Source organism: Canis lupus, chromosome 12, assembly GCF_003254725.2.
Source record: "Canis lupus dingo isolate Sandy chromosome 12, ASM325472v2, whole genome shotgun sequence".
Classification (NCBI taxonomy): domain Eukaryota; kingdom Metazoa; phylum Chordata; class Mammalia; order Carnivora; family Canidae; genus Canis; species Canis lupus.
Window position 1 is genome coordinate 55,401,921 of NC_064254.1, and position 19,689 is coordinate 55,421,609.

The window sequence follows — 19,689 nt, forward strand, 5'->3', positions numbered from 1 at the left end:
CATTCATTCTTTCAAAAAATACTTTCTATTAAGAAAGTTTATCCTTCCTGTTATGCTTCAGTAATCAAGGAAAACACTCCTAATGGGCACTTTTTTGACAGTAATCAAATGACATCTGAGCACAAATGTGTTAAGTTACTGACCTTTTGAAACAAACAAATATTAAATTTGTGACCAAGTGTTTAGGATAATTAGTATTGATTTCTATGTATTTAAGGGTCTTTGAAGTTGTGATGGTCACATCACTCTTAGGTTAGAAAATCCTCTTTAAAGAAAGCCTAAAATGCTTACTGTCAAGGGATGCTGCATTGGATTTACAAAGCACTTCAAAAACACTGAACATAATTGTATTAAACTTCAGACTTCCACCCTAATTACAAAACATTATCTTTCAAAAACCATTGCCTTTCTTAAAAGACACAGAGGAATTTTCATGAGTAGGCTTTAACATCTTAAAAAATTAATTTCCGTCAGTACTTCTCTATTGCTGATTTAAGGTTACCTTCTCCCTGTCCTCTCCCATTATAACCATTAATCTTTATCGGGTACTACTATTTCTGAAAAATATATTCTAAGAACTTGCTAAGCCTGTGACCACAAGGAAAATTTCCTACACACAGTTCAGAAAGGTTGCACTCATCTAATCCTTCCAAAGGAAATCAGCAACTCCCAATATCAAATTACTTGTTTGTTATTGTTTATGGTCAATTTGTTTTTTTTATCCTGTCTGTTTTGATAAAAATGCTTAAAACTCTCTTGTAGACTCTAGGGAGCTGGGATAGCAAGTATCAAATGTCATTTCCAACCCAACTCTCCAGCTTTGACATTGGGGCATATCAAAAATCAGCCTTCCCATCCGCATACACTCACTCCCCAAACATTCACTTAGTATCCCTCCATCCTCTGGTCTCTACTGAAGAAAAAAAAAACTTAGAAATTACTAAAAGAGAAAAAAAAAATTACTACAAGAGCTAGACATGGTATTCTTTAAAGCAGTTAATATCAATTGTAGTGTTACCCAAGACAAGGAAAGTCCAAGTTTAAGAATACCCAAGGTTATTCCTTTTCAAGAAGTAATGTCAAATTTTTGTTATGATAGAAACCAAATAAATCTCCTGAGCAACCCAAAGTTTCTCCTAAGAAAGACATCAAACCGGAGATGCTAGTAATATTTGATTCCAAATACTTTGGGATCCTAGCTATGCCTGAGGAGATGATTCTAACTCCACCCTCACACTGTTTCCACTCTTCCCTCCACCAGATTTTAACTTGATTCTCCTCTCTGGAAAGCTATAAGACCCTGGAGGAGAAAAAAATTCATTGGTTTTTTTCAGAACATGTTTGGATTTGTACAAAGAAATTATAAAGGATTAGAAATACCTGAAATTTTATCATATCTGTGGAGAAACATAAATCCTGGGAAAATGGAGAACTGAAGACACAAGGAATGAGGATAAAGATCAAGAGAGAGAAAACGATGAGTTAAGGAGGAGGGAGCAGTCCTGTGGCCCCTCTGGGAAAGCTGAGGTAGTAAGATTCATCCTTCATAAAGGAACAGGGAGCAAAGTGGTTACCTTAGGAACACAGTGTCCCCTACATACTCACCCTGTCACCTACTTGGAACTGACCAATAGTTTGTAGTAAACTATTTACACTTCCAGTGGTGTCATATGTGTACTGAGTTCCATTGTTCACGTAAGGCTTCAACATGATGGCTTCCTTGACTGTGGACCACAGAGCAGCAAGAAGTATGTCCCAGCAAGAGTATAAACAATTAAGGGCAATAGTTTTTGCCAAGTTCTTTTCTTTTTTCTTGCTATATAACAGGGCCTGGAACATAGAGTCACTCAATAAATATTTGTTGAGTGAAACAATATTGAATTACTTCACCTACGGACTACCTGGTAAGAGAATCATAGCTCCTTGGTGGCAGATTCTAGATCAGAAACTCTTAATGTCCAGGGTGCCTGCCTGGCTTAGTCAGAATGGAATGCAACTCTTCATCTTGGGGTTGTGAGTTTGAGCCCCACATTGGGTGTAGAGATGACTAAAATAAATAAATAAACTTTTAAGAAAAAAGGAAAAGGAAAAAGAAAAAGAAACTCTTAATGTCCAGGTCTGTTACACTTTTCACACAATATCAGGGACTAACAAGGAGTTAGGAGCTTAATGTGTAATTAAGTAAATATTCAACCCCTTAAAACTTCAAATACTAGGGAACAAGCAAGCAACCTGGGAACATGTTCTGGGAGAGGGATGAAAACATACTTTCATTTTTAAAAAGAAGAGTTTAATTTTTTTTAAGTTTAATTCACATAAATCCTAATTTAATTGTTCCGAACTTGGGTTGATTATAAGTACAATCTAAGCAAAGGAAGATTTGTGGTACTTCATGCTTTTCCAGAATATTTATTTTATGCCAAATTTTCTTGGGCCCTGAAGAGGAGAAATAAACATACACAGTAAAAGACTTACTACTCTACAGGTAATATTCATATATGATGTTTTGTGAATATATAATATTTTATAAGGTTCAAAAATCAAAACAATATTTTTAAAAGATTTATTTATTTGAGAGAGCAAAAGTGGGGGTGAGGGACAGGGAGAAGGAGAGTGTTTCAAGCAAATTCCATGCTGAAAATGGATCCCGAAGTGACGCTCGATCTCATGACCCTGAGATCATGACGTGTACCAAAACCAAGAGTTGGATGCACCACCCAGGCACCCCCATATAATATTTTTTTGAAGTAACAAAACCTAAAACCTATTCATGATAAAACAAACAAATAAAACTCACAATAATCTGGGTATATAGAAGGGAATTTCCTCAACTTGATAACAAATATTGCCATATTGTACAACTGAAACTAATATAGGACTGTATGTTAACTAACTGGAATTAAAATAAACTTTTTAGATACAAGACCAAAGGCACAATCTACGAAAGAAAGGTGAATGTGAAAGGTGACTTCATTAAAATTAAAAATGTTCTGCTGTAAAAAACACTATCAAGAAAATATCAAGACAAGCCACAGACTGGGAGGAAATATTTGCACAAGGCATATCTAATCAAGAATTGCTATCCAAAATATACAGAGAACTCTTAAAATTCAACAATAAAAAAAATTCAACAATAAGAAAATAAACAACCCAATTTAAAAATGGGCCAAAGACCTTAACAAAACAGGCCTCACCAAAGAAGATATATAGATTTTAAATAGTCAAGGAAAAGATGCTCCATGTCATGTATCATCAGGGAAATGCAAATTAAAACAAGATACAACATACCCTTTAGAATGGCCAAAATCCATAATATTGACATCAAGTACTGTCAAGGATATGAAGCAGTAGAAACTCTCATTCAATGTCAGTGAAAATACAAAATGGTACAGCCACTCTGAAAAATATTTTGGTGGTTCCTTACAAAACTAAACATACTCTTACCACATGATTCAGCAATCTCACTTTTTAGAAACCAAAAACCTATGTCCACATAAAAATCTGCACATGGATATTTGTAGAAGCTTTATTCATCATTGTCAAAGCAACCAAGGTGGCCTTCAGTAGCTGAATAGATAAACTATGTACATTCAGACAATGGAATATTATTCACTACTAAAAGGAAATGAGCTATCAAGCTATAAAGAGACAAAGGAAACTTAAGTGCATATTATTAAGTGAAAGAAGCCAATTATATATACTATGTAATTCTGACTATATGGGATTCTGGAAAAGGTAAAATTATTGAGACAGTAAAAAAGATCATTGGCTGCCAGGGGTGAGGAGGGGAGGAAGGAATGAATAAATAGAACACAGAAGCAATTTAGGACAATGAAAGTACTCTAGTAAAATGGTGGACACATGTCATTATAAACTTGTCCAAACCAAGGATGCACAACATGAACATCAACCACTATGTAAATGATGGACTTTGGGTGATAATGACGTGTCAATGTGGGTTCATCAACTGCAACAAATATACCACTCTGGTGGAGGATGCTGATAATGCAGGAAGCTGTGTGTGTGTACAGACAGAAATATAGGGCACATGAATGTACTTTCCATTCCATTTTGCTGTAAATCTGAAACTACTCCAAAAAATAAAATATATGAAAGTTAAATTTAAAAAATTTTATACTTTGGTAAATCTTAGTCCCATCCCCATTACTGTCCACCATGTCCCCTCACCCATTATAAGTAGGTGTTTTTATTAGTTTCTTGATCACCATTCTAAAATGTCTTCATTCAAATATAAATTACATCTTCAGTTAACAATAATATTTCCTGGACATCTTCTCACACCACCACATTATGGATGTCTCACAATTGCAAAGTACTCTACTTTGTAGTGAACCAGGTCCCCACTGATGGGCACTTCTGAAGTTTCTGGTCTTTTGCTATTGAAGACTATACTCTAATAAGTAAGTTGTGCATAAGCCATTTTATAATTGTGCATAGGTAACTGTAAGAATAGAGTCCAATAAGTGAGATTTCTGGAACAAAGGGTAAAATGCATCTATAATTTTAGTAGTTGGTGTTAGATAATATTCCACAGGTTTTGTGGCATTTTGCTACATTTGCCACTGGCAGCAGTTCATGACTTACTGAATGTGTGTTGTCAAACCTTTAGATTTCTGCCAATCTGATAAGTGAGAAATGATACCTCAATGTGTTTGATCTTTGTTTCTCATACTATGAGTGGAGTTGAGCATCTTTTCATATGCTTACCAGCATTTCTCTTCTTTTTTTGTAATCTATATTCTCCTGCCTTTTAATCATTTTTCTATGGGGTTGCTGGTCTTCACAATTTTAGGGGTTCTTTATATATTAAAGAAGTAACACCTATGTCTGTGATATGATGGCAAATATTTTTCCCTAGTCTGTCAATTGTCTTTTGGCTTTGCTTTATGGAGTCTTTTTTTCTATTCAAATACTTTGATCATATTGTTTTTTAAACTTCACACACCCTAGATAGTAGGGTTATTCCCATTTTAAAGAAGAGGACACTGAGTTATAGGAATATTGAATAAACTGTCCAAGAACACACAAATCCAGCCACGGACCTATCTGAGTTTGAAGATAGTGTAATATCCATTATACCACAATACTCTTGCCATAAAAATAAAAAATAAGAAAAGCAATCACATATAACACTTTATCTTAATTATGTTTTTATCTTCACAACTCTCTGAAATTGATATTATTATCATACTAATTTACAAACGAGAATTTGAAGCTTCAAAAGTTTAAATAAATTTCCCCAGGGAATACTGCTTCATCAAGGATCAAGTCCCCACAGTCCCTGTCCAGAACTGGGGTGCCCCATGTCCGAGCTCTACATTCCTTGTCCTCAAGAAACTTACAGAGTCCAGGAAGTAGAGACAGAAAGGCAACTGGCTTCAATAACAGAGGTAAGAGCTGCGTATGAGTACTGTTGGTATCACTCCATTTATTTGGAATCTTAAGCTGTGTCTTAGAGATAATGATAAGCTATTAGGCCAGTGTCCAAGTAGCTGGGCAGTATCACCAGATGCTGTCACAACACCCAGCATTAGCCACAGTCATGTCTCCCTAGCTACCCATTTAATGAAACACAAATGCCACAGTTCAGCTACGTGTCTGGGAACATTACCTCAAATTCACAATGTTCAGAAACTCTGCAGAGAGAAGCACTCCTTAAGGAGGACTTCTTAATGTGTCAGCACTCCTAATTCCCCTCATTTTGCTCAGTGAGATCTTGCTCCAGAATAAACCAGATTGACAGAGGTAATATGTCTGTCCTGCTTACTATTCTCCCTACTGTGGAACCGCTCTTCCTGAAATTTAATCTTAAGTGACACTCTCCACCTATAGTGAGAGGGCATTAGAAATTCTAGAAAACTGTGGTTTTTGTTAAGGTGCTATTAGGGATGCCTTTCAACATGAAAGTCTCCTACCTGTGAAAGAAACCTGAAAGTGGTTTACGGTCTCAGTGCCAGGAATAGTTTTCTTCCCACTGAGACTGACTTTTGCTTACCTGGTGACCCTGATTGGAACTCTACTGAATCTAAATTACGACTCAAATTACATACGTGAAGGAAGATTACTTCATCTGCACCAGAATTTCACTAAATTCTTCTCACTTGTGACAATTTGTAACTCTGGATAAAAGAAGGGTCAAGAGCCATCAGAATTCTTTTCAGCCTTAGCAATTGTCTGGCATGCTAATTGCTACCTGGTTGGACCAAGTTTACATTATTAATGGGCTTTCTGCTGATCACTGCTTTGAATCTAACAGACATGGAACTTTAAATTAAAATAGAAATTAGTGTTCAAAATATAATCTTCCAAGAAATATATTGACCCCTGTACACTACAATAAAATCACCCAAAGAGCAAATTAAAATTACATAGAACATCACTTTTAGGTATTACTTGCCACAGAACAGAAAACATGTGATTACATCAGAAAGAATCCAAATGTGCCCTAGAGTGCATGCTTAGTATCTCATTTCCCTTAATTTTCAGTGAATTATGAATACAGGACTATTAGTACAATTGAGAGAATTTCCCTGTGTTCTCAAGCTTCTCTCTATACCACTCGACCCATGGAAAGCTACCAGCATCTCCCACTCAGGAAAAAGTGTATTTCACAAAAATAAAGCCTTAGCTCATTGTGATGAAAAATCAAAACTAAGAAAACCCAAATATATTTGTATCTATCCTAAGAATAAAAGTAAAAACTCTTCTTTGTCTTACTTTACGCATCTATTCGTTCACTTTTATTTCTTTTTCCTTTTCAATGATTTCATGAACAACTCAGGGTTTACTCACCCTAAGCCTTGAATCATTTTCTACTTAGACAAGCTGAGTCTGGTTATCTCAGGAAAAATCATGCTTTAGACTTCTGCAATATTTCTAACCTCAAAAAATTGCCAGTGTTGCCGAAGTTTAAAATGACTATACACAGAGGAGCTAATTTTCATCTGTGCTTTGAACTTACACAAAAACCACAGCTGCCTTTATCTATCTGACTTATAGGTTAATTTACCACAGGGTATTCTGTTTGGTTCTCTCTGGTGTTACTCAGCTGATAAAAACTTGGAAATATTGTGACTGTCTGTGTCTTGCCCTTATTATACTGTCCAATTGGGTTCATATCATCTCACCTCTCCCACCCTCTGCCTCTTTCTTCGTCTCTCTGAAATTAGGTTTTGCTGTTGCCAAGAATAAATTGTTCCTTAGGGAAATCAGTAAAAGTCTTGATTGTGTGTCACCTTGAGTACAAGTAATTTTCATTTTAACCTCAGTTTAAAATCACTGTTTCCTACTCTTGCATATCTTTGAAGGGAGGTGAGGAGAACTGATCATTATAAAGTCATTTATTATTCACACTTTCAACTATAGCATATCTACTAGCATGGAATTAAACTATCTTCAATCAACCAGAGTTAATATTTAATAGAGCCTTTGAAAATAGTCTATATCTCCCACTACTGTTAAACAAGCAAACCAACCAACCTAAGGGATAAATCTTCATTTCAAAGGGAGAATACAAGTCTTTATTTGCTGGGTTAGGGTTAATATTTTAGATCTTTCTGGATTTCATCGAATTTCTGGAACCCTCATGAAACCATTACTTTATTACTTGCAGCTGTAATGCCTCCCTAGGGCTGCTCCCCTAGGTGTGGTTTCTTGCAAATGACACAGGGAAAACATTTCTAGTTATTATAATAAGCATAAGAAAGGACAACCTGCTTTTTTTAAGAAAAGAAAAATAAATCTTAAATTTCAAAATGGTAAAACTATAGTAGATGCCATAACACTAGCAAAGTTTATGTAACCCTTCACATTGTCTAAGCCACTCCATCAACCACTGTTTTCTTCTAATGCTCCAAATTTGGAGACATAACAAAGGTGGAATAGTCAATGAGGAAACAGTTAAAGGCGCAGACACATAGTTACAGAAAAGAATTTGAATAAAACTCTATGAGAAACATTTAAGCAGGGCAAAGATATACCAAGATACCGCCACTGTGTGTAGTTATTAACAAGAATGAGTCATATCTATGTAGATTGGCCTATGAAAGCAGCTATGATCTATCAATTTTATTAAAAAAGTACTATAAAATAATGCATACAGTATGAATTCATCTTTGTAAAATGAATAAACAACCAAACAAAACTAAACATAATAGAAGGCTATAAGTTTCTATAAGCATGTAGGAAAATACATAAGTACACATAGTCAATGGTTAACACTGGTTACCTCAGGAAGGTGTAAATAAGAAGAAAGTAGAGAATAAAAGTTTTCTTTCATAGTTCTATATTGCTTTGACTATCAAAAATGAATGTTTGTTATCTTAAAATTAAACAAAACAAATAAGGTAAGAAAAAAAAAAGACTATATACCAAGGAAGATACATGTATCATATATATGAAAGAATTTTCTATTCAATTCAATAAGCCTTTGCTGAGTGCTAGAGAGTATCACATTGCTTAGATATGGTGCACTGGGCTACCAATACTAGAAAACCCAACTCAAACTGCCTTAAATAAGAACACTTTATTGGCCTACATAACCAGAGGTCCAGCAGTGATACGGCTTTCAAGAGTGACATGATCCATGGACTCCTAAGATTCTCTTGGTTTTTCCTTTATCTATATAATGACTCCACCCATAGTCTGATAGGAAGGCTAGGACTTATTTCTAAGTATCACATGTCGAGAATTGCTTCCCTAGGAAATGAAGTAAATGCTTCTGTCAAATCTCTCCTTGTGCCTCATTGGCCCAAATCGCACCACATTCTCAATCTTAAAAAATTCATGGACAAAGAAAATGGATATTAGATCAATCAGGGATAGTCTTGGAGCAGGGCATGAGGACAGTCTAGTGAGGAACATGAACTGAGTTGGAGAGAAGACAGGATTCCATTAGCAAAGAGAACAAAGAAGTGATGATTATGGTCAAACATGAACAATGGCAACACAGTTCTTACCTAGTGGAGTTTACACTGTTGAAAAGGCAAGCAACAAAGAAGCAATTACGACTATGAGAAGCATTATGGAGTATATAGTGCTATGCTTTGGGAACAGATAACAAAGGATTTATCATTGATAACAAGAAGATAACTTACCATTATTCTAATGTTATTGCTCAATAAGAAAAAATATTTTTTAATATTAATGGTCAGGGGATGCCTGAGTGGCTCAGTGGTTAAACATCTGCCTTTGGCTCAGGTCATGATCCCCAGGGTTCTGGGATTGAGTCCCACATCAAGGCTGTGTGCAGGGAGCCTCCTTCTCCCTCTGCCTATATCTCTGCCTTTCTCTCTATGTCTCTCATGAATAAATAAATAAAATCTTTTAAAAATATATTAATGGTCAAAATGTATAAAATGAGACTTCAGTATAGATACTTGTCATCTGTAACACCGCTAAAGGTTTTCACCTTGAAAACACAGGAATTCTGATAAATTCCATTTCATATATTCCCATCTCAAAAGAAACATACATGTAAGCTAGATTTTTTACTGCATTACTGAATATGTTCCTAACAGGAAGAGAACATCTGTTTTACTAGGCTTCAATGAAAACTTAATTATCCACTTCTAATTTTACATATATGAAGATTGGAAGAATTTTGCACCAATTAGTTTCTGGCTCCAAACATTTCAAACATCATTTCTTCTCCATTATCCTCGTACTTCTGGTGCCAAGCATTGAAAGATGCATTCATACAGCACCTTCATGTCAGTGTGGCATGAGTCAGCACAGTGGGGAGTGGGAGTATTCCTGGAAGCCATTCCTACTCTAGATTTGCTAGTAATAACTTCTCTGTATATGCATCCCACTAAACCAGAATTAGTATGTCCCCAATTCAATCTGGATCCCAAAACGCCTACAAAATTCCCCAAACACAAAGGAAATATGACAGAAGGAAAATCAAAGTAGAAAGAGACAATGGCCTTGGAGTGAATGAGAAACCATATGCATAAATATTACTGTTAATATATCTTACATTTGTACATTGCACAAATACATATGACCATGAGAACACATTGCTAAATTTCCACCCAAAGCCTTGAAAGGGGTTCAGGCAAGTGTGAAGCCCTGAAGTTTATTTAAGCTTCATTAGCTTTATGTTAAACCCAATTCTGCCTGTGAGAGAAAAGCATGTGGAGAGAAGACTCCATGGGAAAAAGCATGGGAGAGAGAGAGAGAGAGAGAGCAATGATAGTTGAGGGCTTCCTATAAAGGAGAAGCCTGGAGCGCAAGACACATGAGCAGGAAAGGAGTCCAAGTACTTTCAATATAGACAAGTTTGCATAGGTAGAAACAAGAGGGTTTTTTCTACAACTTTCCACACAAAGTAAAAGTCAAGGTTGTCTGCTGAAGGTGAATGGGTAGTTGTGTCTAAAGAATAATGTTGAGGCTTATGAATAATCATTTTGAAACCTATAAAAGAGATGACCAGGGCAATGAGAAAAGTTTGCTAAGTAATGCTGAAGTCAAAATAAAACTGGAGAACATAATCTTGACATGTCACCAATCTTCAGGGTTGTGTGATAGTCTCCAGTAGCATTCGGCAGCTCAGCTGAGAAACCAAGTGTAAGGGAAATTTGTTGTTTTTTGACATCCTGATATTCATAGACCATCATTTTGGTCATTGTACCCCAATTTCTCTCTAGAGAAGCATGTACTTCTTCCTCTACTTTTAGCCCACTTACTTGGGGCCACAGTGTAGAGCATGTTCCCTGAATCCAAACCAGATTGTTTGGTTTTCTGTCACTTGCAGTGGAAAAAGTTCTCACTGAATTCAAAGGAGAAAGAAAAAGAGAAAGAAGGAAGGAAGGAAGGAAGGAAGGAAGGAAGGAAGGAAGGAAGGAAGGAAGAAAGAAAGAAAGAAAGAAAGAAAGAAAGAAAGAAAGAAGAAAGAAAGAAAGAAGAAAGAAGAAAGAAAGAAAGAAAGAAAGAAAGAAAGAAAGAAAGAAAAGAAAGAAAGAAAAGAAACGAAACTGCAAGTGGCATAGTATAGGTAATGGATAAACAAGATGGAATAGACAAAGATAGGGGAAAAAGTAACTAAGTAATATTTTGTCTTCTATTTGTACCTGGGGACTGAGACCATGCACCTCTTGCGGCTTCCCCAGTAAAAGACTTGACAGGAAAAGAGTCAGGAGTTCAGAGAGTATTATTTATGGTGGCTTTCTGGAAGAGCCTACAAAGAAAAGATTTACTTAGCCTAAAACTAGTCCAAGTGAAAGCTGAGAGGAATGAAAAGTATGGATATGCTAATGAAGACCATTTCCGCTTGAGGCCTGCAATCCAAGATGGCTAAAAGTCCAATGAAATGAAACCATTTGGAAAACGGTTGGAAAAATGGACTGCTTTCCTGTCAGCTAAGATTCACGCCAGGAAAGGCAAGGGAAGTTGTGCCAGGAGATCGAAATTGGGATCTTTTCCCCCTCAAATATCTGCTGTTATGCACTCTAGACTGACAGAGAATAACTAACCTAATTGCAAAAAAGCTGGGATGGAGCCTGCAAGCAAAAGGCAAATTACTGGTGACTCTCACCACAGCTATGGCTTAATTTTATCCCTAGGCAGAGAGCAAAATGGAAGCCATTTAGTTGAGAGTCAAGAGCCCATATCTGAGACTAAGGCAAGGCCAGCTGCTAAGAGATTGAAATTCTCATGCCCACAATTCAAAAACTATGTTTTCATATGATAATCTGGCTCTGGGTTCCCAGCCCATGGAACTCAGGGAATAAAAAGGGGAGTGGAAGGTGGAAAGCTTCATAAATTGTTAAGGAAGTTGCTTTGATCTCTAAATCAACTCCCAGGACCCCAAAACATTACTAACCTGACTGCTCCAAGATGATACTGTTAGGTCATTCTCCCCATATCCAACTGAGATGTAGCTGGGGAAAGCAAAGGACAAAGGAGAATCTCCTAAACAGGGATCAAACTGTTTATTAAACCTTCTGGGCTGTGTGTGCGGTTGGGAACGTGGAGCTGATGGAATCAATTCAACGGGGTTCCGGGCTGGGCTATGGAGCAGGTAAATGAGCTGAAAGAGAAGGGTGATAAAGCCCTGAGTGCGGGCAACATCTATGACGCGCTGCTGTGCTACTCTGAGGCCATTAAGTCAGATCCCCAGAACCATGTGCTCTACAGCAATCACTCCGCAGCCTACGCCAAGAAAGGGGACTACCGGAAGGCTTATGAGGATGGCTACAAAACCATGGACTTAAAGCCCAACTGGGGCAAGGGCTATTGGAGGAAGGCTGCAGCCCTTGAGTTCTTAAACCGATTTGAAGAAGCCAAGTGAACCTACAAAAAGGGTTTAAAACATGAAGCAAATAATCCTCAGCTCAAAGAGGGCTTACAGGATTGGAGGTCCAGTTGGCAGGATGGAAATTCATGAACCCTTTCAACATGTCCAATCTGTACCAGAAATTGGAGAATGATCCTAGGACAAGGACGCTGCTTGCTGATCCTACCTACCAGGAGCTGATAGAGCAACTGGGAAACAAGCCATCTGACTTGGCCACGAAACTGCAAGATCCCCAGATCATGACTACTTTCAGCGTCCTGCTGGGTGTGGATCTGGGCAGTATGGATGAGGTGGAGGAAGTTGGAACACACCCCCCCCATCACCTCCTCCCAAAAAGGACACCAAGTCAGAGCTAATGGAAGAAGATCTTCCAGAGAGTAAGAAGCAGGTGCTGAAAGAGAAAGAGCTGAGGAATGAAGCCTACAAGAAGAAAGACTTTGACACAGCCTTGAAGCACTATGACAGAGCCAAGGACCTGGACCCCACCAACATGACTTACATGACCAATCAAGCAGCCGTGTACTTCGAGAAGGGTGACTACAGTAAATGCCAGCTTTGTGAGAAGGCCATCGAAGTGGGGCAAGAAAACCAAGAAGGCTATCTACAGATTGCCAAAGCTTATGCTCGAATTGGCAACTCCTACTTCAAGGAAGAAAAGTACAAGGATGCCATCCATTTCTATAACAAGTCTTTGGCAGAGCACCGGACCCCAGATGTGCTCAAGAAATGCCAACAGGCAGAGAAAATTCTGAAGGAGCAAGAGCAGCCAGCTTACATAAACCCAGATCTGGCCTTGGAGGAGAAGAACAAAGGCAACAAATATTTTCCGAAAGGGGACTATCCCCAGGCCGTGAAGCATTATACAGAAGCCATCAAACAGAATCCAAAAAAAAACAAAACAAAAAACAGAATCCAAAAGATGCCAAATTGTACAGCAACTGAGTTGCCTGCTACACCAAACTCCTGGAGTTTCAGCTGGCGCTCAAGGACTGTGAGGAATGTATCCAGCTAGAGCTGGCCTTCATCAAGGGGTACACCCGGAAAGCAGCTGCCCTGGAGGCGATGAAGGACTACACGAAAGCCATGGATGGGGATCCCTGGGTGGCGCAGCGGTTTAGCGCCTGCCTTTGGCCCAGGGCGCGATCTTGGAGACCCGGGATCGAATCCCACGTCGGGCTCCCGGTGCATGGAGCCTGCTTCTCCCTCTGCCTGTGTCTCTGCCTCTCTCTCTCTCTCTCTATCATAAATAAATAAAAATGTTTAAAAAAAAAAAAAAAAAAAAAAAAAAAAAAAAAGAAAGCCATGGATGTCTCCCAGAAGGCGTTAGATCTGGACTCCAACGATAAGGAGGCGGCAGATGGTTACCAGCGCTGAATGATGGCCCAGTGCAACCGGGCCTTGAAGTTGTGAAGTGATGGGCCATGGCTGACCCTGAGATGCAGCAGATAATGAGTGACCCGGCCATGCGGCTTATCCTGGAGCAGATGCAAAAAGACTCTTAGGCACGCGGCGAACACTTAAAGAACCCTGTAATAGCACAGAAGATCCAGAAGCTGATGGATGTGGGTCTGACTGCAATTTGGTGATGACTTGCTCATCATCCCCTACCCTTCGCCCTCATGTGGAAAGAGGAGCTGGGACCATGGCAAGCAGTGTGGAGCAGAGAGCAGGGAAAAGTGAACAATTTCTCTCTATATATTTATATAGACCTATGTGGAAGACACAGAAACTCATACTCATGTTACTCGTACCGCTGCTGCATCTGGGCCCTCCTAGCACATGCATGGTCTCTTCCGTTGCCCCCCTCCCTCAGGTTCCCTGTTCCCTTCCCCAATCTCAGTCCTATCTCAGCTGCTCTCCCATAGTTGGTTATTTTTTATTTGGGGCAGTGGGCATGTATGGGGAGGGGGTGCTGTTCTTCCCCAACCTCAGATCCCAACTGTCCTCACATTGTTAACTCCACATGCCCTTCTCCAATAAAACAAGCCAGTCGGGCATGGTTATAAAAAAAATAAATAAAAATTAAAAAAAAAATTTCTAACTCAGTAGATCTTGGTGGGGCTTTGTACTTTCAATAAGCTAAGTGGACTTATTACATAGATACACACATGTGAAATATGGTATTTTAGGGGTAAAAGAATCTGAAATATAGGCAACTTCAGGCACCAACCTATATCAGTGATTGTCACTCATTCTGCCTCCCAATAAATTTTGCAGCCTGGGGCACAAAGTTCATCAATGACATAAGAATACCAAGCATTAGCCTGTGCCAAGGCAAATCTGTCTTCTAAAAGGATCAAAAAGAAAGCTGGGCCTGCACATGGGGTAACTCTACTGGGCCACTATCAAATAGTAAGAGAATCCCAACATCTCAAGTGGTTTCCTCTCTTTAGGATACTCTGGCCAGAAACAAAGGGGTCACTTCTGGCTCTACTGTGCCAGAAAACCCTGTGTCTTCACTAAAACTCTTCTTCTTCAACTGGGCACATACTGTAGGAAGGTGTATCCATGTGGCTGAATTCTATCCAATAGTAGGTTAGGGGAGAAATGATAACACCACTTCCAGGCTAGGCCCATAAAAATCTCCCAGGCATCCAGGCATGATACCTCATTAACCTAGTCTGATGGATGTTGGCACAATGGAATTCCACATGCTGAAGATGGTAGAGCTTTTATCATCCTGGTTTCCTGGGTGATTACTTGGAGCCAGTCAGGAACATCTGAATTGGGTTGTTATATGAAAAGCATGAACCATTCTTGTGTTAAGCCACTAATTTGAGGAGTCTGTTGTCATAAAAGCTAGCACTAAATTAATGAATATACAGATTGATGTTTGTGTCACATTTGTGGGGCCAGAGTAATACACCCAGAGTGTATTGGACCAAGAGAGATGATTACAGGGTCACCTGAGAAAGCATGGCTAGAGAATTCTAGTTGTAATGTGAGAAGAAAGCAAAACTAACTGCTAGAAAAATATCCCCAAAAGTCAGGGGCAAGTGAGGAAGGTATTCACAAGAGAGTAAATAACAGGGAGCAACCCAGGAGGCCTGTGAGTGGGTTGGGTTGTTGAGCATGAAGACAATGAGAGCATACAGTATAGGCTGAGGGCAGAGATGTGAGGGCAGCAAAGGTCTGTTTTCCTCAGGTGCCCTTAGAGGGAGACCTAAAGGGAAAAAGGAACTGTGCAAATCCGACACTTTCAGCCCCATCTCTCACAACCAGCTCTGCATCCCATTAGCTTGCTGAAGCCTCAACCTACTGGCTTCATTCATGCAAACCCCTTTTTTCAAAGGTTGGTTCACTTCTCAACTTTTTTTTTAATTTTATTCATTTATTTGAAGGGGGAGCATGAGTGAGAGGAGGGGCAGAAAGAGAAAGGGAAGCAGACACCCCGCTGAGCAGGGAGACCGACGTGGGGCTCGATCCCAGGACCCCAGGATCATGACCTGAGCCAAAGGCAGATGCTTAACCAACTGAGCTACCCAGGTGTCCCTCAACTTCTTTTATTTAACTTTGGTCTGTGCCTGCCACACACTGATAATGGTTTCATGTTCTACTTCCAAGTCCCCAGCATATCCGCGCTTCATATTTGAACTTTTCTGTAAGCTAGTAATTGTTGAGTAGGTTACTGTGGGTAACTGATCCTTCTCCAGAAGAGAAAGAACCTGCTGTTTTCACTCTAGTGTTATTCCTAACCCTCAAACTCCACTATACCACTGTTAGCCCCTTTTGGGATTCAGTTGAAAGCTCCTAGATGAGCACTCAGGAAGCAGAAGGGAGAAAATATCCATGAAGTCCCCTGCTTCTGAGACATCAGGACTTTATGACCAGTGACCCAAGCCTCTAGGTGCTCCATGATCTCAACATTCCTGAGAAGGAGGCATCCAGCTTTCTGTTAAAGGTCTCTGTAGGAACTTTGCCAGCCTCAGTATCTCCCCACTCGGAAAATCTCGCCAGTCTCTAGTGGTCCGCATGTCTGAAACTCTTCTCAGGAAGAACCCCAACACAAAGAAACTACCACCATTTGGATTACTGAGATCTCAAAGGTCTATTGTTTGCCCTGGCCTCTAGGAAATGTATGCCCATCTGGCAGGATTTCTGCCCTATATTTACAAGTTCTCTAAGGACAAGGACCCATAATGCTTAATAAGGATCTTTGGTTCATTTCCTATGCTGCTTCTTTGGAAATGAGTAACACATGACTTCAGACCATAATGAGAATATTCATTTTTCTTTGCAGGGCCCACCTTTGCAAATATGCAAAGGCCCTCCCACTGGGGAGGGCTTAGCGATGCTGAACCTAGAATACACCAAGATGAATATGTGATAAATAACATAGACAGATCACCAAAGCTTAGGACCAGAAGACCGGAGGAGTGTTGAGGACAAACTGAGGGCAGGCCGAGGCAACAGGATGAATCACAAAGCCCAAGCTAGGTTAAATAGGACAATGAGATTCTAAAGGAAAATCCTTTATGAATTAAGGAAAAATAAGGTGAAGAAAACAAGAAAGCAGAGGTAAGAGGATGGATAAATGGTACCGCAACAGGATAAAACCTGAATATCAATGTCCACGCAATGTGAGTTTAAATTATTGTATCTCTACTTTATGTGTCCTGTGGCCACTTAAAATTCAATGAATCACTTAGAACCTTAAAGGGCTTATAAAATAGAATGATAATATCTACATCCTGGAGTTATTATAAGAATCAGAGACTATATGTTTATACAGATATAATATTTGTATCATATAGCAGCATCAATAAATCATGGCTGTATGAATAAGATTATTTGGCTGTGAGCTTTCTGTGGGCATTAAACAGCAGCAACAGTCTTAACCAGGAGCTAATGACCGAAGTATTACTTTTTTTTTTTTTTTTTTAAGTAGGCTCCATACCCAACCTGGGGCTTGAACTCACCACCCTGAGATTAAGAGTTACATGCTCTACAGACTGAACCTAGCCAGGCGCCCCGAGTCGTTATTTCTAACACTTACCTTGCTTCAGCCAACAGTGGATCTTTATTTAGTACTTAAATCTTTATTTAGTATTTAAATCATTGAACAGAATAAGTAGACCCCTTTTATCTGTAAAAGTCTAAGCTAACTACCAAAGACACAGTACTACCTCATGTGTGCATCATAATGTTACCTGTTTTTATGTGACTAGCCATCTTTGTTTTAAATTACCGGTAATTTTAAAGATTTGTTACTAAATATAAGTTTTCTTCATTTCTATACAATATTATCCTGATTTGGCTGCCTTTTTGTTCTCCTAAATTCTTTTTTTATTGAATCAACCCTTTGTTCTGGCACCATGTTAATATACCTTTTGGTCTATTTATACATGTCACATCTTAGGTTGACTCTTTATTCCAAGTTTCTTCCTGGCAAAGACAATGATCACAGTGCGCATACTTAATAAATGTTACATAATAATAACCATTAAATGTTCCTTTAAAATCTTAAGCAGCTTTTTATCTTTAGCTTCTACTTTGAGATAATTATATACTTCCCCAAAACTATTTATAGCTCCCATCAGGAAGAACAGCTGAAAAAAAAATGTGTTCTCAGTCCTGCCAAAACTATGGTAAAAGTGATTTAAACTCTGAATTTCTGTTGCAAGTGTTCAAATGGCATTCAACATATGGATGTCTAATTCCAACAATAGAAAACTTTTCCCAACCAAAATCTCCCTGATAGAGTTGTTATTGAATACATCTTATCCATACACTCTCGTCATTCATTTACCAACAAAAAGACATGCAAAACAGTTACAGAAACACACCTTTTCTTGCTATTATCATCCCATCTGTACCTGTGCTCCTCAGCTGCACCATGAGTCATGTCCTCCTCCTTCCTTTGAAGACTGAGCCCCAGCATATTTAGTCAAGACCACAAGATGTAGTCACAGATCACCTTACAAATAAGAGGAACAGATGATCTGCTCCATGATGCGATTTGCACATCACAGGGTCAAAAAATTATATACATATGTGTACTATTCTGAGGGTTGCCAGGTTTAGCAAATAAAAATTTAGAAGCCCTATCCATTCTACAAGCATCACCCAAACCAGCCTGGCTGCAGGGTCTGAGAACCACCAGATGAGAACCCTCAGTCAAGGAAACAGGTCCTCATAGTGGGCTGGTCACTGGATTTGGAGGCTGAAGACCGGGGTGCTGGTCTCAGGTCTTTCCACTTAGAAGCTGTTTTGTTTGAGTAAATCCATTATGATTTTTGCCACCAACATCCTATTATCAAAAGGTCCATTTCCAGACTTTTGGGGACCACTACCTTTTGTGAGCCACCATACGCTAGGTGCTGGGTAAACAATAAACAAAATAAACAAGCACGGTGCTCTGCCCTCAGGGAGCCTGATGTCTAGCAGGTTAGAAACATATGAATTCAAGGGGGAAAGATGGGGCTGAAAATCAAGACCCAGCTGATGTCTTTTGTTTTTGTCTTTCGGCTGTCATTGCATCTTGGTCAGATTACACTGCTACACTTCCCTTCAATGCATACTGAGCATCTGCTTTTACTGCATATTTGTTTTCCTGAGAAGCCTTTTACCTTCAAGATATCAAACACGACCCATTGCTTAAAAATAGTAGCCTGTACACAGATGAACAGGACACTATGATATCTTGTCATCTAAATTAATCATCATTTTTGAGATGGTAAATACCTTTGGGGAAGTCATACATGAAAATGCCATTTTTCTTCCTGCCAGAGAGAAGTGTCTTCTGTGCCATTTGCAGTACCCTGCTCATCAGATGAGCATCCTGGAAGAAGAGATGAGAACAGAAGGAAATTCCCCGGCTGCTGACGGTTTTCCACAGAGTCCCCAGCATCCACAAAGGAAGAGTTCTTCCAGCATAGGTCCAGAGGGACAGGAGTGACAGCAATGCTTACCAGAGCAAGTTTGGGGTATGCAGACCCAGTTCAGGCCCCCTCCAAAATTTAAGTCCACAGTGAGAACAAACTGCTGGCGCATATAACCAGGAAGCGGCAATTCCTGGCCTTGTCACATTGACCTGCCTGCGTTCCTTTGTCCATGAGCTCAGCTATTTTTTTATTTTTATTTTTTTTAGTGGTAAAGCCCAGGTGAACAACTAAAAAAAAAAAAAGAAATTGCTTTCTTTAAAATGTTAACATGCTATTATTCTTCTTTCTACTAATAAAAATGCACCCATTCAATTGAGATACTTTCCAGGACCACTCATCTGTCCTCTGCTTACCCAATCGCTGCTTTTTCCAAACCTTGCAAACTCATTGTCCAGGCCTTCTCTCTGAGATGGTGAAATCCCACTGACTCGAAGTGAAATGGAAGAAGCTCTAAAGTCGGGAGCGGTCAGCTCGTTTGAATCGCAG

General features: G+C 39.1%; 1 pseudogene; it reads left to right on the forward strand.

The window, feature by feature from the left end:
• Positions 1 to 12,019: 12,019 nt before the first annotated feature.
• Positions 12,020 to 16,459, forward strand: LOC112658320 (stress-induced-phosphoprotein 1-like; annotated as a pseudogene).
• Positions 16,460 to 19,689: the final 3,230 nt, after the last annotated feature.